Source organism: Andrena cerasifolii, chromosome 6 (genome assembly GCF_050908995.1).
Source record: "Andrena cerasifolii isolate SP2316 chromosome 6, iyAndCera1_principal, whole genome shotgun sequence".
Lineage (NCBI taxonomy): Eukaryota > Metazoa > Arthropoda > Insecta > Hymenoptera > Andrenidae > Andrena > Andrena cerasifolii.
In genome coordinates this window covers 1,315,966-1,331,943 of record NC_135123.1, presented here as the reverse complement: position 1 = coordinate 1,331,943, position 15,978 = coordinate 1,315,966, and the positions used below count along the sequence as shown (strand labels likewise).

The 15,978-nt window shown below is 39.9% G+C and overlaps 22 non-coding genes and 9 pseudogenes across 22 annotated transcripts; all 31 read left to right on the top strand.

Moving 5' to 3' along the window:
• The first annotated feature begins 1,397 nt into the window (after positions 1–1,397).
• Positions 1,398–1,518, top strand: LOC143370752 (5S ribosomal RNA). Its single transcript, XR_013085857.1, has one exon. It is a non-coding gene; the product is annotated as a 5S ribosomal RNA (ribosomal RNA).
• A 5,564-nt stretch (positions 1,519–7,082) lies between these two features.
• LOC143370842 (5S ribosomal RNA) lies at positions 7,083–7,203 on the top strand (annotated as a pseudogene).
• A 179-nt stretch (positions 7,204–7,382) lies between these two features.
• Positions 7,383–7,503, top strand: LOC143370790 (5S ribosomal RNA). The gene has a single exon (XR_013085892.1). It is a non-coding gene; the product is annotated as a 5S ribosomal RNA (ribosomal RNA).
• Positions 7,504–7,682: 179 nt separating this feature from the next.
• Positions 7,683–7,803, top strand: LOC143370784 (5S ribosomal RNA). The gene has a single exon (XR_013085887.1). It is a non-coding gene; the product is annotated as a 5S ribosomal RNA (ribosomal RNA).
• Positions 7,804–7,982: 179 nt separating this feature from the next.
• LOC143371042 (5S ribosomal RNA) lies at positions 7,983–8,103 on the top strand (annotated as a pseudogene).
• A 179-nt stretch (positions 8,104–8,282) lies between these two features.
• LOC143370967 (5S ribosomal RNA) lies at positions 8,283–8,403 on the top strand (annotated as a pseudogene).
• A 179-nt stretch (positions 8,404–8,582) lies between these two features.
• LOC143370751 (5S ribosomal RNA) lies at positions 8,583–8,703 on the top strand. Its single transcript, XR_013085856.1, has one exon. It is a non-coding gene; the product is annotated as a 5S ribosomal RNA (ribosomal RNA).
• A 179-nt stretch (positions 8,704–8,882) lies between these two features.
• On the top strand, positions 8,883–9,003 carry LOC143370750 (5S ribosomal RNA). The gene has a single exon (XR_013085855.1). It is a non-coding gene; the product is annotated as a 5S ribosomal RNA (ribosomal RNA).
• Positions 9,004–9,182: 179 nt separating this feature from the next.
• Positions 9,183–9,303, top strand: LOC143370813 (5S ribosomal RNA). Its single transcript, XR_013085914.1, has one exon. It is a non-coding gene; the product is annotated as a 5S ribosomal RNA (ribosomal RNA).
• Positions 9,304–9,482: 179 nt separating this feature from the next.
• LOC143370977 (5S ribosomal RNA) lies at positions 9,483–9,603 on the top strand (annotated as a pseudogene).
• Positions 9,604–9,782: 179 nt separating this feature from the next.
• On the top strand, positions 9,783–9,903 carry LOC143370837 (5S ribosomal RNA). The gene has a single exon (XR_013085936.1). It is a non-coding gene; the product is annotated as a 5S ribosomal RNA (ribosomal RNA).
• A 179-nt stretch (positions 9,904–10,082) lies between these two features.
• LOC143370971 (5S ribosomal RNA) lies at positions 10,083–10,203 on the top strand (annotated as a pseudogene).
• Positions 10,204–10,382: 179 nt separating this feature from the next.
• Positions 10,383–10,503, top strand: LOC143370748 (5S ribosomal RNA). Its single transcript, XR_013085853.1, has one exon. It is a non-coding gene; the product is annotated as a 5S ribosomal RNA (ribosomal RNA).
• A 179-nt stretch (positions 10,504–10,682) lies between these two features.
• On the top strand, positions 10,683–10,803 carry LOC143370747 (5S ribosomal RNA). The gene has a single exon (XR_013085852.1). It is a non-coding gene; the product is annotated as a 5S ribosomal RNA (ribosomal RNA).
• Positions 10,804–10,982: 179 nt separating this feature from the next.
• LOC143370765 (5S ribosomal RNA) lies at positions 10,983–11,103 on the top strand. The gene has a single exon (XR_013085869.1). It is a non-coding gene; the product is annotated as a 5S ribosomal RNA (ribosomal RNA).
• A 179-nt stretch (positions 11,104–11,282) lies between these two features.
• Positions 11,283–11,403, top strand: LOC143370798 (5S ribosomal RNA). Its single transcript, XR_013085900.1, has one exon. It is a non-coding gene; the product is annotated as a 5S ribosomal RNA (ribosomal RNA).
• Positions 11,404–11,582: 179 nt separating this feature from the next.
• On the top strand, positions 11,583–11,703 carry LOC143370746 (5S ribosomal RNA). The gene has a single exon (XR_013085851.1). It is a non-coding gene; the product is annotated as a 5S ribosomal RNA (ribosomal RNA).
• Positions 11,704–11,882: 179 nt separating this feature from the next.
• LOC143370745 (5S ribosomal RNA) lies at positions 11,883–12,003 on the top strand. Its single transcript, XR_013085850.1, has one exon. It is a non-coding gene; the product is annotated as a 5S ribosomal RNA (ribosomal RNA).
• Positions 12,004–12,182: 179 nt separating this feature from the next.
• Positions 12,183–12,303, top strand: LOC143370744 (5S ribosomal RNA). The gene has a single exon (XR_013085849.1). It is a non-coding gene; the product is annotated as a 5S ribosomal RNA (ribosomal RNA).
• Positions 12,304–12,482: 179 nt separating this feature from the next.
• LOC143371037 (5S ribosomal RNA) lies at positions 12,483–12,603 on the top strand (annotated as a pseudogene).
• Positions 12,604–12,782: 179 nt separating this feature from the next.
• On the top strand, positions 12,783–12,903 carry LOC143370743 (5S ribosomal RNA). The gene has a single exon (XR_013085848.1). It is a non-coding gene; the product is annotated as a 5S ribosomal RNA (ribosomal RNA).
• A 179-nt stretch (positions 12,904–13,082) lies between these two features.
• Positions 13,083–13,203, top strand: LOC143370742 (5S ribosomal RNA). Its single transcript, XR_013085847.1, has one exon. It is a non-coding gene; the product is annotated as a 5S ribosomal RNA (ribosomal RNA).
• Positions 13,204–13,382: 179 nt separating this feature from the next.
• LOC143371036 (5S ribosomal RNA) lies at positions 13,383–13,503 on the top strand (annotated as a pseudogene).
• Positions 13,504–13,682: 179 nt separating this feature from the next.
• On the top strand, positions 13,683–13,803 carry LOC143370994 (5S ribosomal RNA; annotated as a pseudogene).
• A 179-nt stretch (positions 13,804–13,982) lies between these two features.
• On the top strand, positions 13,983–14,103 carry LOC143370741 (5S ribosomal RNA). The gene has a single exon (XR_013085846.1). It is a non-coding gene; the product is annotated as a 5S ribosomal RNA (ribosomal RNA).
• Positions 14,104–14,282: 179 nt separating this feature from the next.
• LOC143370812 (5S ribosomal RNA) lies at positions 14,283–14,403 on the top strand. The gene has a single exon (XR_013085913.1). It is a non-coding gene; the product is annotated as a 5S ribosomal RNA (ribosomal RNA).
• Positions 14,404–14,582: 179 nt separating this feature from the next.
• LOC143370976 (5S ribosomal RNA) lies at positions 14,583–14,703 on the top strand (annotated as a pseudogene).
• A 179-nt stretch (positions 14,704–14,882) lies between these two features.
• LOC143370836 (5S ribosomal RNA) lies at positions 14,883–15,003 on the top strand. Its single transcript, XR_013085935.1, has one exon. It is a non-coding gene; the product is annotated as a 5S ribosomal RNA (ribosomal RNA).
• Positions 15,004–15,182: 179 nt separating this feature from the next.
• Positions 15,183–15,303, top strand: LOC143370796 (5S ribosomal RNA). The gene has a single exon (XR_013085898.1). It is a non-coding gene; the product is annotated as a 5S ribosomal RNA (ribosomal RNA).
• Positions 15,304–15,482: 179 nt separating this feature from the next.
• LOC143370740 (5S ribosomal RNA) lies at positions 15,483–15,603 on the top strand. Its single transcript, XR_013085845.1, has one exon. It is a non-coding gene; the product is annotated as a 5S ribosomal RNA (ribosomal RNA).
• Positions 15,604–15,782: 179 nt separating this feature from the next.
• LOC143370811 (5S ribosomal RNA) lies at positions 15,783–15,903 on the top strand. The gene has a single exon (XR_013085912.1). It is a non-coding gene; the product is annotated as a 5S ribosomal RNA (ribosomal RNA).
• The last annotated feature ends 75 nt before the right edge of the window (positions 15,904–15,978 follow it).

Genomic DNA, 15,978 nt, shown 5'->3' with positions numbered 1-15,978 from the left:
AGTTTTTTATAACAAAAACATAACCAATAGAGCCAATGTCATCCTATATATGCTGCTAGTCCGCCCCATACTAACATATGCAGCCCCGATATGGTGGAACTGCAACCACACTGTCATGGAAAAGCTTCGGTGCTTCGAGCGTAGATGCCTCAGGGCCTGCCTCGGGTTATACCGCACCCAGTATTCGGACTGGCAGCACTATATACGGAACCAATCTATCTATGAGACAGCGGAGATCCCTAGAATTGACTCGTTTACCCTTCGTCTAACCCGTGACTATTTTAGCAGTCTCCCGAACATTGACAACGCCGTGATTAGATCCTCCTCCATGCAGCGAGAAGAAGTCTCTAAACGCCAGATTGCTATCGGCTATGTCGCCCCGCAAGCCTTTATTTACTGCGACCAGCGTGGTCTGCTACAGAACGAATGCAATATCCCAATTTTGTATCACTGGAAGCGCAACAAGGCGAACAAAAAAATCGCGCTGGAATATGATGCGTATGATACTAGTCGCGGTAATTTTACGTTCTTTATTGCTCTTCCTAAGCGAGATCAACGGGACTTCCACAGACTCAATTTTGAGAAATATTGGTGGCTATCGCCCACTTGCGCACATATTCCAGAATTGGTTCAGCGCAGAGTAAACGGTGCTTAACTCCTTTTTGGAGTTGTGATTGGCGAGTGTACCTTGTGGTCCCTCCTGCTAGACTGTGATACCTAGACCTAAGGGTAGGGTCCACCCCGCTGTATATAGTTAGTGCGTATGTCCTTAGTTAGCAAGTTTATTTAGGGTTAAGGTATTAACTCATATCGATTCAGGGGTTTTTGTAGCAGCCGTCTACTTTTCCCCATGTAGCAGTACATAACATAATGACAGACAGTGCAAATTAGTATGTAACTATTCATATTTTATTAACATATAGTTTATAACAATTAGAGATACTTATATATATTAATATCGAGAGAAGTCTATCCAAGAGTTATGATCGGTATTCGTATAATTGGGTAACCAGTTCCAAGTGTTCATGACGCGTTTGAGCACTTTTTTTTAATTTGTTGTTAAGCTCACCTATTTCCCTGTAATTGCCATACGGCTCATTAATAAACAATTTTGAAGAAAAAAAACACCAGTTCTCGTCCGATCACTGAAGTTAAGCGACATTGGGCGTGGTTAGTACTTGGATGGGTGACCGCTTGGGATTCCGCGTGTTGTGGGTAGTATTTTTTTCATACCGCTCCATTTTTGCAGTTTGTAACTATGGCAGTGAGTATTCTAAACTATTTTATTTAGCTTCACTTCTCTGTCCGTCTCTTTGTAGTGCGGACCTGTCAGAAATTCATTTTCACTCATTGTCAATGTTAGTACCAATTTTTTCGATAAATAAAACCGTATTTTTACCAACGACCATTCTATGTCTGTAAAACACCAGTTCTCGTCCGATCACTGAAGTTAAGCGACATTGGGCGTGGTTAGTACTTGGATGGGTGACCGCTTGGGAATACCGCGTGTTGTTGGTAGTATTTTTTTTCATTCCGCTCCATTTTTGCAGTTTGTAACTATGACTGTGATTATTCTAATCTATTTTATTTAGCTTCACTTCTCTGTTCGTTTGGTTGTAGTACGGACCTGTCAGAAATTCATTTTCACTCAGTTTTTTTTTTTTTTTTTTTAAAATTGTTTATTTGAGGACTTGGTACCAGGTTCATACAGTTTTTGGCAATAATAAACATAGAAAAGAAAATGCCTTAATATTACGTAATATATTATTTGGTCGGTGCTTCCGCTGCTTATAATATAACAGTCTTTGGTATGAGTGATTAGCTACCTTATATTAGTAAGGTGTATGCCTATAGGACGGCTAACAGTCTTGGAAATATTTAATAATAATAAGGGGAAAAAAGAAAATGTCCGAAGAAAAACCCCGCATTGCACTCTGAAAAAACTTAGACAATATCAACTTACACTAAACTTATAACTATGACTATGTACAATGTGGTCCCACAGCACTACCATTCATTCCGGACAGCAATAGTGTTGTCACGGTTTTGTAGGGTTAGCTATTAGTTGTGCCATGTGTGGGCAGGTGCCATCTAGCCACCAATATTTATTGAAATCTAACCTGCGGTTGTCACGCATATCTTTCCTTGATAGTGATAGAGAATACATAAATTTCTCTCTATCAAAGATGTTATCATCAGCCGCCAACGCAATGCGCTTGGTCGCCCTATTTCGCCGCCAATGATATAGTAGCGGAACATTATTGCCGTCTTAGATGAGGCCCTTCTTGTCGCAATAGGTAAATACCTGAGGGGGAATATAGCCAGATAGTAGCTGCCTTGAGGCCGTGGCTTCGTCACAATATGTTATGGCCTTCATAATGTCGTTGTTTATGGACGGTAGCTTGCTAAAATATTCTTGCGACAGCCAGATGGCGAACAAGTCAATACGCGGTATATCGGCCCTGTCATATAGTGTCTGGTTTTTAACAAAATGTTGCCAATTCGAGGCTCGGGTTCTGAATAGCCCCAGACAGGACCTTAGGCATTTTCATTCGAAGGCTCTCATTTTCTCTTCCATGGTATGGTTGAAATTCCACCAAATAGGGGCAGCGTATGAGACAATGGGTCTGACGAGCAGCATATAGAGAATTACTTTTGCTTTAGGTGTAAGGTATTTGTTTCGGAAGATTCTGCTACTGGCCAAGAACGCCAAACCAGCCTTATCCAGCTGGATGTATATATGTCGGTTTCCTCTCAACAGATAATCAATATGGACCCCCAGGTATTTTACAATTTTTCGGTGTGGGATTGTGATTCTATTATTAGTGCCCAGGATTGTAGCAGAGATGCAAAAATCTTTACTGCCCGCCTTGGTTTTGGAGGTAAGGTTATCTAGGGGTTTGCGGAATAGTATCGATTCGCATTTGTTCGGGCTAAGTCGGAGGTTCCAGGCCATGAAATAGTTATTAATTTGGTCTACAGCCATCTCAAGCTTTTCTTGTAAGGGGACCACTCTGTTACTGTGGAGGTATACAACAATGTCGTCTGCGAAAGTCAAAAGCTGAGGGTTATCGGGTTTATTAAAATTGAAAAGTTTAGGTAGATCACTAATGAAAATGTTAAATAAAATTGGAGAGTTAACAATTCCCTGTTGTAGTCCTTCTTCTATTTTGAATTCTAGCGTTGATAAATTGGTACCATCACAGGTCACAAACGTTTTGTTGCTAATCATATCCCATATTAGCAATATTAACCATAGTGGGAATTTATTTTTTTTAGTTTGTGTAGAAGCCCGTTCAGCCAAACCGAGTCAAACGCCTTTTCGACATCCAGCAAAGCAAACGCCCACAAGTTGACTTTTGTCTACAAGCGGGATTATGTCCGCTAAAAGCTTGTGAACTGCATGTGTAGTAGCGTGCTGGTGCTTAAAGCCGAATTGGCTATCCGGTATAATATTATGGGAGTTGCAGTGTTCCAGGATTTTGTTGTAAATGGTCGCTTCCAAAACTTTACTAAGGCTTGGCGTCAGGCTTATGGGGCGGTAGCTAGCCGGCTCTCTGGGGTTTTCCCCCTTTTTTTGTATGGACAGTATCTTAGCACATTTCCACGTCTATGGGAAATAATTTTTGTTAAAAGCATTATTAAACAATATAGTTAAATCTACATTTATATTGAGCGGTAGGTGTTTTAGAATAATGGGTGGAATACCATCTAAACCACACGATGTTTTGTTGGGCAGTTTCCTAAGGATGTTGTATACGGATTTAGGATTGCAAAAAGGCTGAAGTGCTTCTTCGGCTAAGGTTGGGCTAATAGCTGAATTTGTTTCATTGAATTGTACTAACGACGCATTTTGCTCCCTATTGCTTGCAAATTCTAGTTTGATTGTATCTGCTGTTGAATCGGCTATTTCTTTCAACCTGGGTTTAGTGTTTAAAAAACGCGGCGAATTAATTGATTCATAGTGTGCCCCCATGATGTTAAGCTTGTCTGTTTGTAAAGAGAAAATGTAATCATTGTTTATTTTTGGTATGTTGGAAAGATTGCATTGGCTTCTATTTAACAATGGGATATTATTAGCATTGACGTATAGTTCGCTAATGCCAGTAAGTTTTTTGGGTCTAAAGATTGCATTAATTTTGGGAAAGAAGCTATTAGACTTTCTGAAGTCAATACCTCGAATAACGTTAGTCCAATATCCTTCAATCACGGCTTTAAATTCTCGTTGAAGCGACTTAGTGATTGCTTTTAGTGTGTCTTTAGCCATGTTAATTATAGGGAGCCGAAATAGGGGGTCCATAATGTGCAATCTGTGTAAGAGGGCCACGACATGACTCTTATCCTTCTGTAGTTTTCGTATTCTATGGTTTAAGTATTTACAAACGCTATTCTGTTGTTTATATTCTGGGACTGTATTTGAGATGCATTGGGTGATTGCATTAGTTATAGTATTCAAATGGCTATCAATTTCAGTTATGGTTAAGTTACTATCGTGTGGAATATCATTTGTGTTTAACGCGGACAATCTATTAGTAAATTTGTCCCACTTAGTGGACTTGAGGTTGTATTTGTGTTTTTGTGCTGAGGGGATTATTAAAGGATAAAAGTCATTTCTAGTCTCGAACACCAATGATATTGCTGCATGGTCGCTATCGTATGGCAAAGTTAGTGCTTTGCCATTGCAGTCATTGTGCCAGATAAGCCTAGAGTCCGCCAAGCAGATGTCCAGAAAGGTCTGAGCCGGCTTGAATGTTGGAAACGCCGGTGTAATTAGCTTCAACTTATATTCAATGTCGTGCTCGTTCTCCCATTGTCTCATATATCTGCCGCGTTGATTCTCAGCGTGGTCGCCCCACGCTATACGCCTGGCATTGAAGTCTCCTGCAATTACATAATAATTACTGTTGTCGCTAAGTTTGAGCTTTTGGAATAGACCATCTATCTCGTCTATGAACAGATTCCTACTGTCATTTCTAGCATAAGCGCTAATCAGGTACAAATTATTGCCAGTATTCATATGGATTTTGACAATGGTATATTCCAAAATCTCATTAGCTGACGAGGACGGAAAGTCAACTGTTTCATGCGGTATATCATTCTTGACTAGAATAGCTGTGCCTCCTCCCTGTATTGCCCCAGGCCTATCTCTTCTAACAAGTTTATAATCTTTAAGACTTACTATATGCGTGTCATTCAATTTGGTTTCTGCTAAGAAAATTACATCGTGCTTGTACAAGTTAAGGAATTGGAGGAGTTCTAATCTGCGGTAATTTGCTATAAGGGAGTTTACATTTATAGCTGCAATTCTAATTTGTCTACTATTATTGGGATTTACAGGCATTATTTATTTCGGAAGGATTGAGCTAAGGATAAACTCTATTTTGTTCGTATTTTCTGCTACTTGTGAAGCTAGTGTCTTGAATTGCGTATATATCATCGCTGCTATTTCATTTTTAAGGTCTATTACCCAGTCTGGAGGGCCAGTGTTGTGATGCTGTTCCTTGTGCTGGTAGTTGCTTTGTGGCGGATTATAGGTTGTACCAGATAGGCTTGTTGATTCTGTTATCTGTGTGTTGATTAGCTTGGTCTGCTTTTGTGGTCCCATTCCAGAGACTGCATGCGCGAACGAGATGTTTCTCTTGGTTGTGGCCGCTATATTGGTGAGCCTATTCATAACTGTTTGTGATCTTGCTTCTGCAACAAGTCTTTTCTTTTCCAGGGCGAATTTAATATAAGAGCATCCTTTATACGAGGCTGGATGTCCTGCTTGTCCACAGTTGGCACATTTGAGATGTTGCCTTCCATCTTCCATGAGGATAGTACAATTGCCTGGGTCATGCGATTCTCCACATTTCACGCAATTTTTACTTGCGTGTCCAAGCCTTTGACATTTTTTGCATTGGAAGAGGCTAGGTCGCCTGAGGTGTTCCCAATGAACTTTCTGGTATACGATGCTTTTGATTTTGAAGAGTTCCGCCGTCTTACTGGTATTGGAGACCTGTATAAGGTGATGATACTTGTCTGGGAGTGACTTGTCGAAGACGAATTTGGATACGTTCAGTACTTCTAGGTTAGGAATGTTCAAATTCGTGATTTCCTGTTTTACATAATCAAGGGTGAAGTCACCTCTAATACCTTTTAACAGTATCGATTTGGGTTTTTGATTCTTAGGTGTATAAGTGAAGAAACGCACCTCGTTTGCCAGAAGCATTTCAGAAATTATTTTGTAATGCTCTGAACTGCTGGTGAAAATAGTATGGTTATCTTTATCAGTCTCTTTAATCAGGAATGCTGATTTAGGTATCTTAGAGGCTGTGATGTTATTAATAAGTGTGTTAATATTTGTGTTAACCGTATAGATCGGTGGTTGCCTATTTGTTTTTCTTGAGTTGCTATCAGTCTTGGTATTTACTTGCGGTACTTCCTCTGTTTCCATGTTTTCTTCATTGGAGAGTACTTGGTATCTGTTTTCATCGGCCTTAGGTGTATCCACATTAGTGGTCGCGCTAGCAGATTTTTTGTTTTTTTTTGGGAAATTCCCATAAGCCGCCCTCCTCTGTTGACTTTGAGGTTATAGTCTCGGCTGACTTTCTCTTACTGCGAGCTGCACTAAGGTTAGGTTTAACCCTACTTACGGTCGCGACATTATCTTCCTTGAGGTATTGCTTGTATAACTTATCCAATTGGATCGAGTGCAGTCTAGGTGCTTTATATTGACGTGGTTTCAGAAGCGCCTCTGGTGAAATATTCTCTTTTCCGGCCGCCATCATAGGTATGCGACGCTTCTCGCCATGTGGTGGTTGTGACGACATTATTCCCAATATCGTACTAAGTGTTTTCGCCTCATTACGGGCATCGAGAGCCAATACAAGAACTAGGACTGATAGATTAGTAAACCCTAGCCACTGATTGATGATGTTCTTGTTATATAACACTCTTTATCGTTCAGTTTCACTGTTAATTAATATACAAACTTACGGAGGTACAGCGCGCACGTCTTCCGACTCAGTCTGAACTCTCAGTCATTTTCACTCATTGTCAACGTAAGTACCAAGTTTTTCGATAAATAAAACCGTATTTTTACCAACGACCATTCTATGTCTGTAAAACACCAGTTCTCGTCCGATCACTGAAGTTAAGCGACATTGGGCGTGGTTAGTATTTGGATGGGTGACCGCTTGGGAATAACGCGTGTTGTTGGTAGTATTTTTTTCATACCGCTCCATTTTTGCAGTTTGTAACTATGACAGTGACTATACTAAACTATTTTATTTAGCTTCACTTCTCTGTCCGTTTCTTTGTAGTGCGGACCTGTCGGAAATTCATTTCCACTCATTGTCAACGTAAGTACCAATTTCTTCGATAAATAAAACCGTATTTTTACCAACGACCATTCTATGTCTGTAAAACACCAGTTCTCGTCCGATCACTGAAGTTAAGCGACATTGGGCGTGGTTAGTACTTGGATGGGTGACCGCTTGGGAATAACGCGTGTTGTTGGTAGTATTTTTTTCATACCGCTCCATTTTTGCAGTTTGTAACTATGACAGTGACTATACTAAACTATTTTATTTAGCTTCACTTCTCTGTCCGTTTCTTTGTAGTGCGGACCTGTCGGAAATTCATTTCCACTCATTGTCAACGTAAGTACCAATTTCTTCGATAAATAAAACCGTATTTTTACCTACGACCATTCTATGTCTGTAAAACACCAGTTCTCGTCCGATCACTGAAGTTAAGCGACATTGGGCGTGGTTAGTACTTGGATGGGTGACCGCTTGGGAATACCGCGTGTTGTTGGTAGTATTTTTTTCATACCGCTCCATTTTTGCAGTTTGTAACTATGACAGTGACTATTCTAAACTATTTTATTTAGCTTCACTTCTCTGTCCGTTTCTTTGTAGTGCGGACCTGTCGGAAATTCATTTCCACTCATTGTCAACGTAAGTACCAATTTCTTCGATAAATAAAACCGTATTTTTACCAACGACCATTCTATGTCTGTAAAACACCAGTTCTCGTCCCATCACTGAATTTAAGCGTCATTGGGCGTGGTTAGTACTTGGATTGGTGACCGCTTGGGAATACCGCGTGTTGTTGGTAGTATTTTCTTCATACCACTCCAATTTTGCAGTTTCCAACTATGACAGTGACTATTCTAAACTATTTTATTTAGCTTCACTTCTCTGTCCGTTTCTTTGTAGTGCGGACCTGTCAGAAATTCATTTTCACTCATTGTCAATGTTAGTACCAATTTCTTCGATAAATAAAACCGTATTTTTACCAACGACCATTCTATGTCTGTAAAACACCAGTTCTCGTCCGATCACTGAAGTTAAGCGACATTGGGCGTGGTTAGTACTTGGAAGGTTGACCGCTTGGGAATACCGCGTGTTGTTGGTAGTATTTTCTTCATACCGCTCCGTTTTTGCAGTTTGTAACTATGACAGTGACTATTCTAAACTATTTTATTTAGCTTCACTTCTCTGTCGGTTTTTTTGTAGTGCGGACCTGTCAGAAATTCATTTCCACTCATTGTCAACGTAAGTACCAATTTCTTCGATAAATAAAACCGTATTTTTACCAACGACCATTCTATGTCTGTAAAACACCAGTTCTCGTCCGATCACTGAAGTTAAGCGACATTGGGCGTGGTTAGTACTTGGATGGGTGACCGCTTGGGAATACCGCGTGTTGTTGGTAGTATTTTTTTCATACCCCTCCATTTTTGCAGTTTGTAACTATGACAGTGAGTATTCTTAACTATTTTATTTAGCTTCACTTCTCTGTCGGTTTTTTTGTAGTGCGGACCTGTCAGAAATTCATTTCCACTCATTGTCAACGTAAGTACCAATTTCTTCGATAAATAAAACCGTATTTTTACCAACGACCATTCTATGTCTGTAAAACACCAGTTCTCGTCCGATCACTGAAGTTAAGCGACATTGGGCGTGGTTAGTACTTGGATGGGTGACCGCTTGGGAATACCGCGTGTTGTTGGTAGTATTTTCTTCATACCGCTCCAATTTTGCAGTTTCCAACTATGACAGTGACTATTCTAAACTATTTTATTTAGCTTCACTTCTCTGTCCGTTCCTTTGTAGTGCGGACCTGTCAGAAATTCATTTCCACTCATTGTCAACGTAACTACCAATTTCTTCGATAAATAAAACCGTATTTTTACCAACGACCATTCTATGTCTGTAAAACACCAGTTCTCGTCCGATCACTGAAGTTAAGCGACATTGGGCGTGGTTAGTACTTGGATGGTTGACCGCTTGGGAATACCGCGTGTTGTTGGTAGTATTTTCTTCATACCGCTCCAATTTTGCAGTTTCCAACTATGACAGTGACTATTCTAAACTATTTTATTTAGCTTCACTTCTCTGTCCGTTTCTTTGTAGTGCGGACCTGTCAGAAATTCATTTTCACTCATTGTCAACGTAACTACCAATTTCTTCGATAAATAAAACCGTATTTTTACCAACGACCATTCTATGTCTGTAAAACACCAGTTCTCGCCCGATCACTGAAGTTAAGCGACATTGGGCGTGGTTAGTACTTGGATGGTTGACCGCTTGGGAATACCGCGTGTTGTTGGTAGTACTTTCTTCATACCGCTCCAATTTTGCAGTTTCCAACTATGACAGTGAGTATATTAAACTATTTGATTTAGCTTCACTTCTCTGTCGGTTTTTTTGTAGTGCGGACCTGTCAGAAATTCATTTCCACTCATTGTCAACGTAAGTACCAATTTCTTCGATAAATAAAACCGTATTTTTACCAACGACCATTCTATGTCTGTAAAACACCAGTTCTCGTCCGATCACTGAAGTTAAGCGACATTGGGCGTGGTTAGTACTTGGATGGGTGACCGCTTGGGAATACCGCGTGTTGTTAGTAGTATTTTTTTCATACCCCTCCATTTTTGCAGTTTGTAACTATGACAGTGAGTATTCTTAACTATTTTATTTAGCTTCACTTCTCTGTCGGTTTTTTTGTAGTGCGGACCTGTCAGAAATTCATTTCCACTCATTGTCAACGTAACTACCAATTTCTTCGATAAATAAAACCGTATTTTTACCAACGACCATTCTATGTCTGTAAAACACGAGTTTTCGTCCGATCACTGAAGTTAAGCGACATTGGGCGTGGTTAGTACTTGGATGGGTGACCGCTTGGGAATACCGCGTGTTGTTGGTAGTATTTTCTTCATACCGCTCCATTTTTGCAGTTTGTAACTATGACAGTGAGTATATTAAACTATTTGATTTAGCTTCACTTCTCTGTCGGTTTTTTTGTAGTGCGGACCTGTCAGAAATTCATTTCCACTCATTGTCAACGTAAGTACCAATTTCTTCGATAAATAAAACCGTATTTTTACCAACGACCATTCTATGTCTGTAAAACACCAGTTCTCGTCCGATCACTGAAGTTAAGCGACATTGGGCGTGGTTAGTACTTGGATGGGTGACCGCTTGGGAATACCGCGTGTTGTTGGTAGTATTTTCTTCATACCGCTCCAATTTTGCAGTTTCCAACTATGACAGTGACTATTCTAAACTATTTTATTTAGCTTCACTTCTCTGTCCGTTCCTTTGTAGTGCGGACCTGTCAGAAATTCATTTCCACTCATTGTCAACGTAACTACCAATTTCTTCGATAAATAAAACCGTATTTTTACCAACGACCATTCTATGTCTGTAAAACACCAGTTCTCGTCCGATCACTGAAGTTAAGCGACATTGGGCGTGGTTAGTACTTGGATGGGTGACCGCTTGGGAATACCGCGTGTTGTTGGTAGTATTTTCTTCATACCGCTCCAATTTTGCAGTTTCCAACTATGACAGTGAGTATATTAAACTATTTGATTTAGCTTCACTTCTCTGTCGGTTTTTTTGTAGTGCGGACCTGTCAGAAATTCATTTCCACTCATTGTCAACGTAAGTACCAATTTCTTCGATAAATAAAACCGTATTTTTACCAACGACCATTCTATGTCTGTAAAACACCAGTTCTCGTCCGATCACTGAAGTTAAGCGACATTGGGCGTGATTAGTACTTGGATGGGTGACCGCTTGGGAATACCGCGTGTTGTTGGTAGTATTTTTTTCATACCCCTCCATTTTTGCAGTTTGTAACTATGACAGTGAGTATTCTTAACTATTTTATTTAGCTTCACTTCTCTGTCGGTTTTTTTGTAGTGCGGACCTGTCAGAAATTCATTTCCACTCATTGTCAACGTAACTACCAATTTCTTCGATAAATAAAACCGTATTTTTACCAACGACCATTCTATGTCTGTAAAACACCAGTTTTCGTCCGATCACTGAAGTTAAGCGACATTGGGCGTGGTTAGTACTTGGATGGGTGACCGCTTGGGAATACCGCGTGTTGTTGGTAGTATTTTTTTCATACCGCTCCGTTTTTGCAGTTTGTAACTATGACAGTGACTATTCTAAACTATTTTATTTAGCTTCGCTTCTCTGTCGGTTTTTTTGTAGTGCGGACCTGTCAGAAATTCATTTCCACTCATTGTCAACGTAAGTACCAATTTCTTCGATAAATAAAACCGTATTTTTACCAACGACCATTCTATGTCTGTAAAACACCAGTTCTCGTCCGATCACTGAAGTTAAGCGACATTGGGCGTGGTTAGTACTTGGATGGGTGACCGCTTGGGAATACCGCGTGTTGTTGGTAGTATTTTTTTCATACCCCTCCATTTTTGCAGTTTGTAACTATGACAGTGAGTATTCTTAACTATTTTATTTAGCTTCACTTCTCTGTCGATTTTTTTGTAGTGCGGACCTGTCAGAAATTCATTTCCACTCATTGTCAACGTAAGTACCAATTTCTTCGATAAATAAAACCGTATTTTTACCAACGACCATTCTATGTCTGTAAAACACCAGTTCTCGTCCGATCACTGAAGTTAAGCGACATTGGGCGTGGTTAGTACTTGGATGGGTGACCGCTTGGGAATACCGCGTGTTGTTGGTAGTATTTTCTTCATACCGCTCCAATTTTGCAGTTTCCAACTATGACAGTGACTATTCTAAACTATTTTATTTAGCTTCACTTCTCTGTCCGTTCCTTTGTAGTGCGGACCTGTCAGAAATTCATTTTCACTCATTGTCAATGTTAGTACCAATTTCTTCGATAAATAAAACTGTATTTTTACCAACGACCATTCTATGTCTGTAAAACACCAGTTCTCGTCCGATCACTGAAGTTAAGCGACATTGGGCGTGGTTAGTACTTGGATGGGTGACCGCTTGGGAATACCGCGTGTTGTTGGTAGTATTTTTTTCATACCGCTCCATTTTTGCAGTTTGTAACTATGACAGTGACTATTCTAAACTATTTTATTTAGCTTCACTTCTCTGTCCGTTTCTTTGTAGTACGGACCTGTCGGAAATTCATTTCCACTCATTGTCAACGTAAGTACCAATTTCTTCGATAAATAAAACCGTATTTTTACCAACGACCATTCTATGTCTGTAAAACACCAGTTCTCGTCCCATCACTGAATTTAAGCGACATTGGGCGTGGTTAGTACTTGGATTGGTGACCGCTTGGGAATACCGCGTGTTGTTGGTAGTATTTTCTTCATACCGCTCCAATTTTGCAGTTTCCAACTATGACAGTGACTATTCTAAACTATTTTATTTAGCTTCACTTCTCTGTCCGTTTCTTTGTAGTGCGGACCTGTCAGAAATTCATTTTCACTCATTGTCAACGTAAGTACCAAGTTTTTCGATAAATAAAACCGTATTTTTACCAACGACCATTCTATGTCTGTAAAACACCAGTTCTCGTCCGATCACTGAAGTTAAGCGACATTGGGCGTGGTTAGTACTTGGATGGGTGACCGCTTGGGAATACCGCGTGTTGTTGGTAGTATTTTTTTCATACCGCTCCATTTTTGCAGTTTGTAACTATGACAGTGACTATTCTAAACTATTTTATTTAGCTTCACTTCTCTGTCCGTTTCTTTGTAGTACGGACCTGTCGGAAATTCATTTCCACTCATTGTCAACGTAAGTACCAATTTCTTCGATAAATAAAACCGTATTTTTACCAACGACCATTCTATGTCTGTAAAACACCAGTTCTCGTCCGATCACTGAAGTTAAGCGACATTGGGCGTGGTTAGTACTTGGATGGGTGACCGCTTGGGAATACCGCGTGTTGTTGGTAGTATTTTTTTCATACCGCTCCATTTTTGCAGTTTGTAACTATGACAGTGACTATTCTAAACTATTTTATTTAGCTTCACTTCTCTGTCCGTTTCTTTGTAGTACGGACCTGTCGGAAATTCATTTCCACTCATTGTCAACGTAAGTACCAATTTCTTCGATAAATAAAACCGTATTTTTACCAACGACCATTCTATGTCTGTAAAACACCAGTTCTCGTCCCATCACTGAATTTAAGCGACATTGGGCGTGGTTAGTACTTGGATTGGTGACCGCTTGGGAATACCGCGTGTTGTTGGTAGTATTTTCTTCATACCACTCCAATTTTGCAGTTTCCAACTATGACAGTGACTATTCTAAACTGTTTTATTTAGCTTCACTTCTCTGTCCGTTTCTTTGTAGTGCGGACCTGTCAGAAATTCATTTTCACTCATTGTCAATGTTAGTACCAATTTCTTCGATAAATAAAACCGTATTTTTACCAACGACCATTCTATGTCTGTAAAACACCAGTTCTCGTCCGATCACTGAAGTTAAGCGACATTGGGCGTGGTTAGTACTTGGAAGGTTGACCGCTTGGGAATACCGCGTGTTGTTGCTAGTATTTTCTTCATACCGCTCCGTTTTTGCAGTTTGTAACTATGACAGTGACTATTCTAAACTATTTTATTTAGCTTCACTTCTCTGTCGGTTTTTTTGTAGTGCGGACCTGTCAGAAATTCATTTCCACTCATTGTCAACGTAAGTACCAATTTCTTCGATAAATAAAACCGTATTTTTACCAACGACCATTCTATGTCTGTAAAACACCAGTTCTCGTCCGATCACTGAAGTTAAGCGACATTGGGCGTGGTTAGTACTTGGATGGGTGACCGCTTGGGAATACCGCGTGTTGTTGGTAGTATTTTTTTCATACCCCTCCATTTTTGCAGTTTGTAACTATGACAGTGAGTATTCTTAACTATTTTATTTAGCTTCACTTCTCTGTCGGTTTTTTTGTAGTGCGGACCTGTCAGAAATTCATTTCCACTCATTGTCAACGTAAGTACCAATTTCTTCGATAAATAAAACCGTATTTTTACCAACGACCATTCTATGTCTGTAAAACACCAGTTCTCGTCCGATCACTGAAGTTAAGCGACATTGGGCGTGGTTAGTACTTGGATGGTTGACCGCTTGGGAATACCGCGTGTTGTTGGTAGTATTTTCTTCATACCGCTCCAATTTTGCAGTTTCCAACTATGACAGTGACTATTCTAAACTATTTTATTTAGCTTCACTTCTCTGTCCGTTTCTTTGTAGTGCGGACCTGTCAGAAATTCATTTTCACTCATTGTCAACGTAACTACCAATTTCTTCGATAAATAAAACCGTATTTTTACCAACGACCATTCTATGTCTGTAAAACACCAGTTCTCGCCCGATCACTGAAGTTAAGCGACATTGGGCGTGGTTAGTACTTGGATGGTTGACCGCTTGGGAATACCGCGTGTTGTTGGTAGTACTTTCTTCATACCGCTCCAATTTTGCAGTTTCCAACTATGACAGTGAGTATATTAAACTATTTGATTTAGCTTCACTTCTCTGTCGGTTTTTTTGTAGTGCGGACCTGTCAGAAATTCATTTCCACTCATTGTCAACGTAAGTACCAATTTCTTCGATAAATAAAACCGTATTTTTACCAACGACCATTCTATGTCTGTAAAACACCAGTTCTCGTCCGATCACTGAAGTTAAGCGACATTGGGCGTGGTTAGTACTTGGATGGGTGACCGCTTGGGAATACCGCGTGTTGTTAGTAGTATTTTTTTCATACCCCTCCATTTTTGCAGTTTGTAACTATGACAGTGAGTATTCTTAACTATTTTATTTAGCTTCACTTCTCTGTCGGTTTTTTTGTAGTGCGGACCTGTCAGAAATTCATTTCCACTCATTGTCAACGTAACTACCAATTTCTTCGATAAATAAAACCGTATTTTTACCAACGACCATTCTATGTCTGTAAAACACCAGTTTTCGTCCGATCACTGAAGTTAAGCGACATTGGGCGTGGTTAGTACTTGGATGGGTGACCGCTTGGGAATACCGCGTGTTGTTGGTAGTATTTTCTTCATACCGCTCCATTTTTGCAGTTTGTAACTATGACAGTGACTATTCTAAACTATTTTATTTAGCTTCACTTCTCTGTCGGTTTTTTTGTAGTGCGGACCTGTCAGAAATTCATTTCCACTCATTGTCAACGTAAGTACCAATTTCTTCGATAAATAAAACCGTATTTTTACCAACGACCATTCTATGTCTGTAAAACACCAGTTCTCGTCCGATCACTGAAGTTAAGCGACATTGGGCGTGGTTAGTACTTGGATGGGTGACCGCTTGGGAATACCGCGTGTTGTTGGTAGTATTTTTTTCATACCCCTCCATTTTTGCAGTTTGTAACTATGACAGTGAGTATTCTTAACTATTTTATTTAGCTTCACTTCTCTGTCGGTTTTTTTGTAGTGCGGACCTGTCAGAAATTCATTTCCACTCATTGTCAACGTAAGTACCAATTTCTTCGATAAATAAAACCGTATTTTTACCAACGACCATTCTATGTCTGTAAAACACCAGTTCTCGTCCGATCACTGAAGTTAAGCGACATTGGGCGTGGTTAGTACTTGGATGGTTGACCGCTTGGGAATACCGCGTGTTGTTGGTAGTATTTTCTTCATACCGCTCCAATTTTGCAGTTTCCAACTATGACAGTGACTATTCTAAACTATTTTATTTAGCT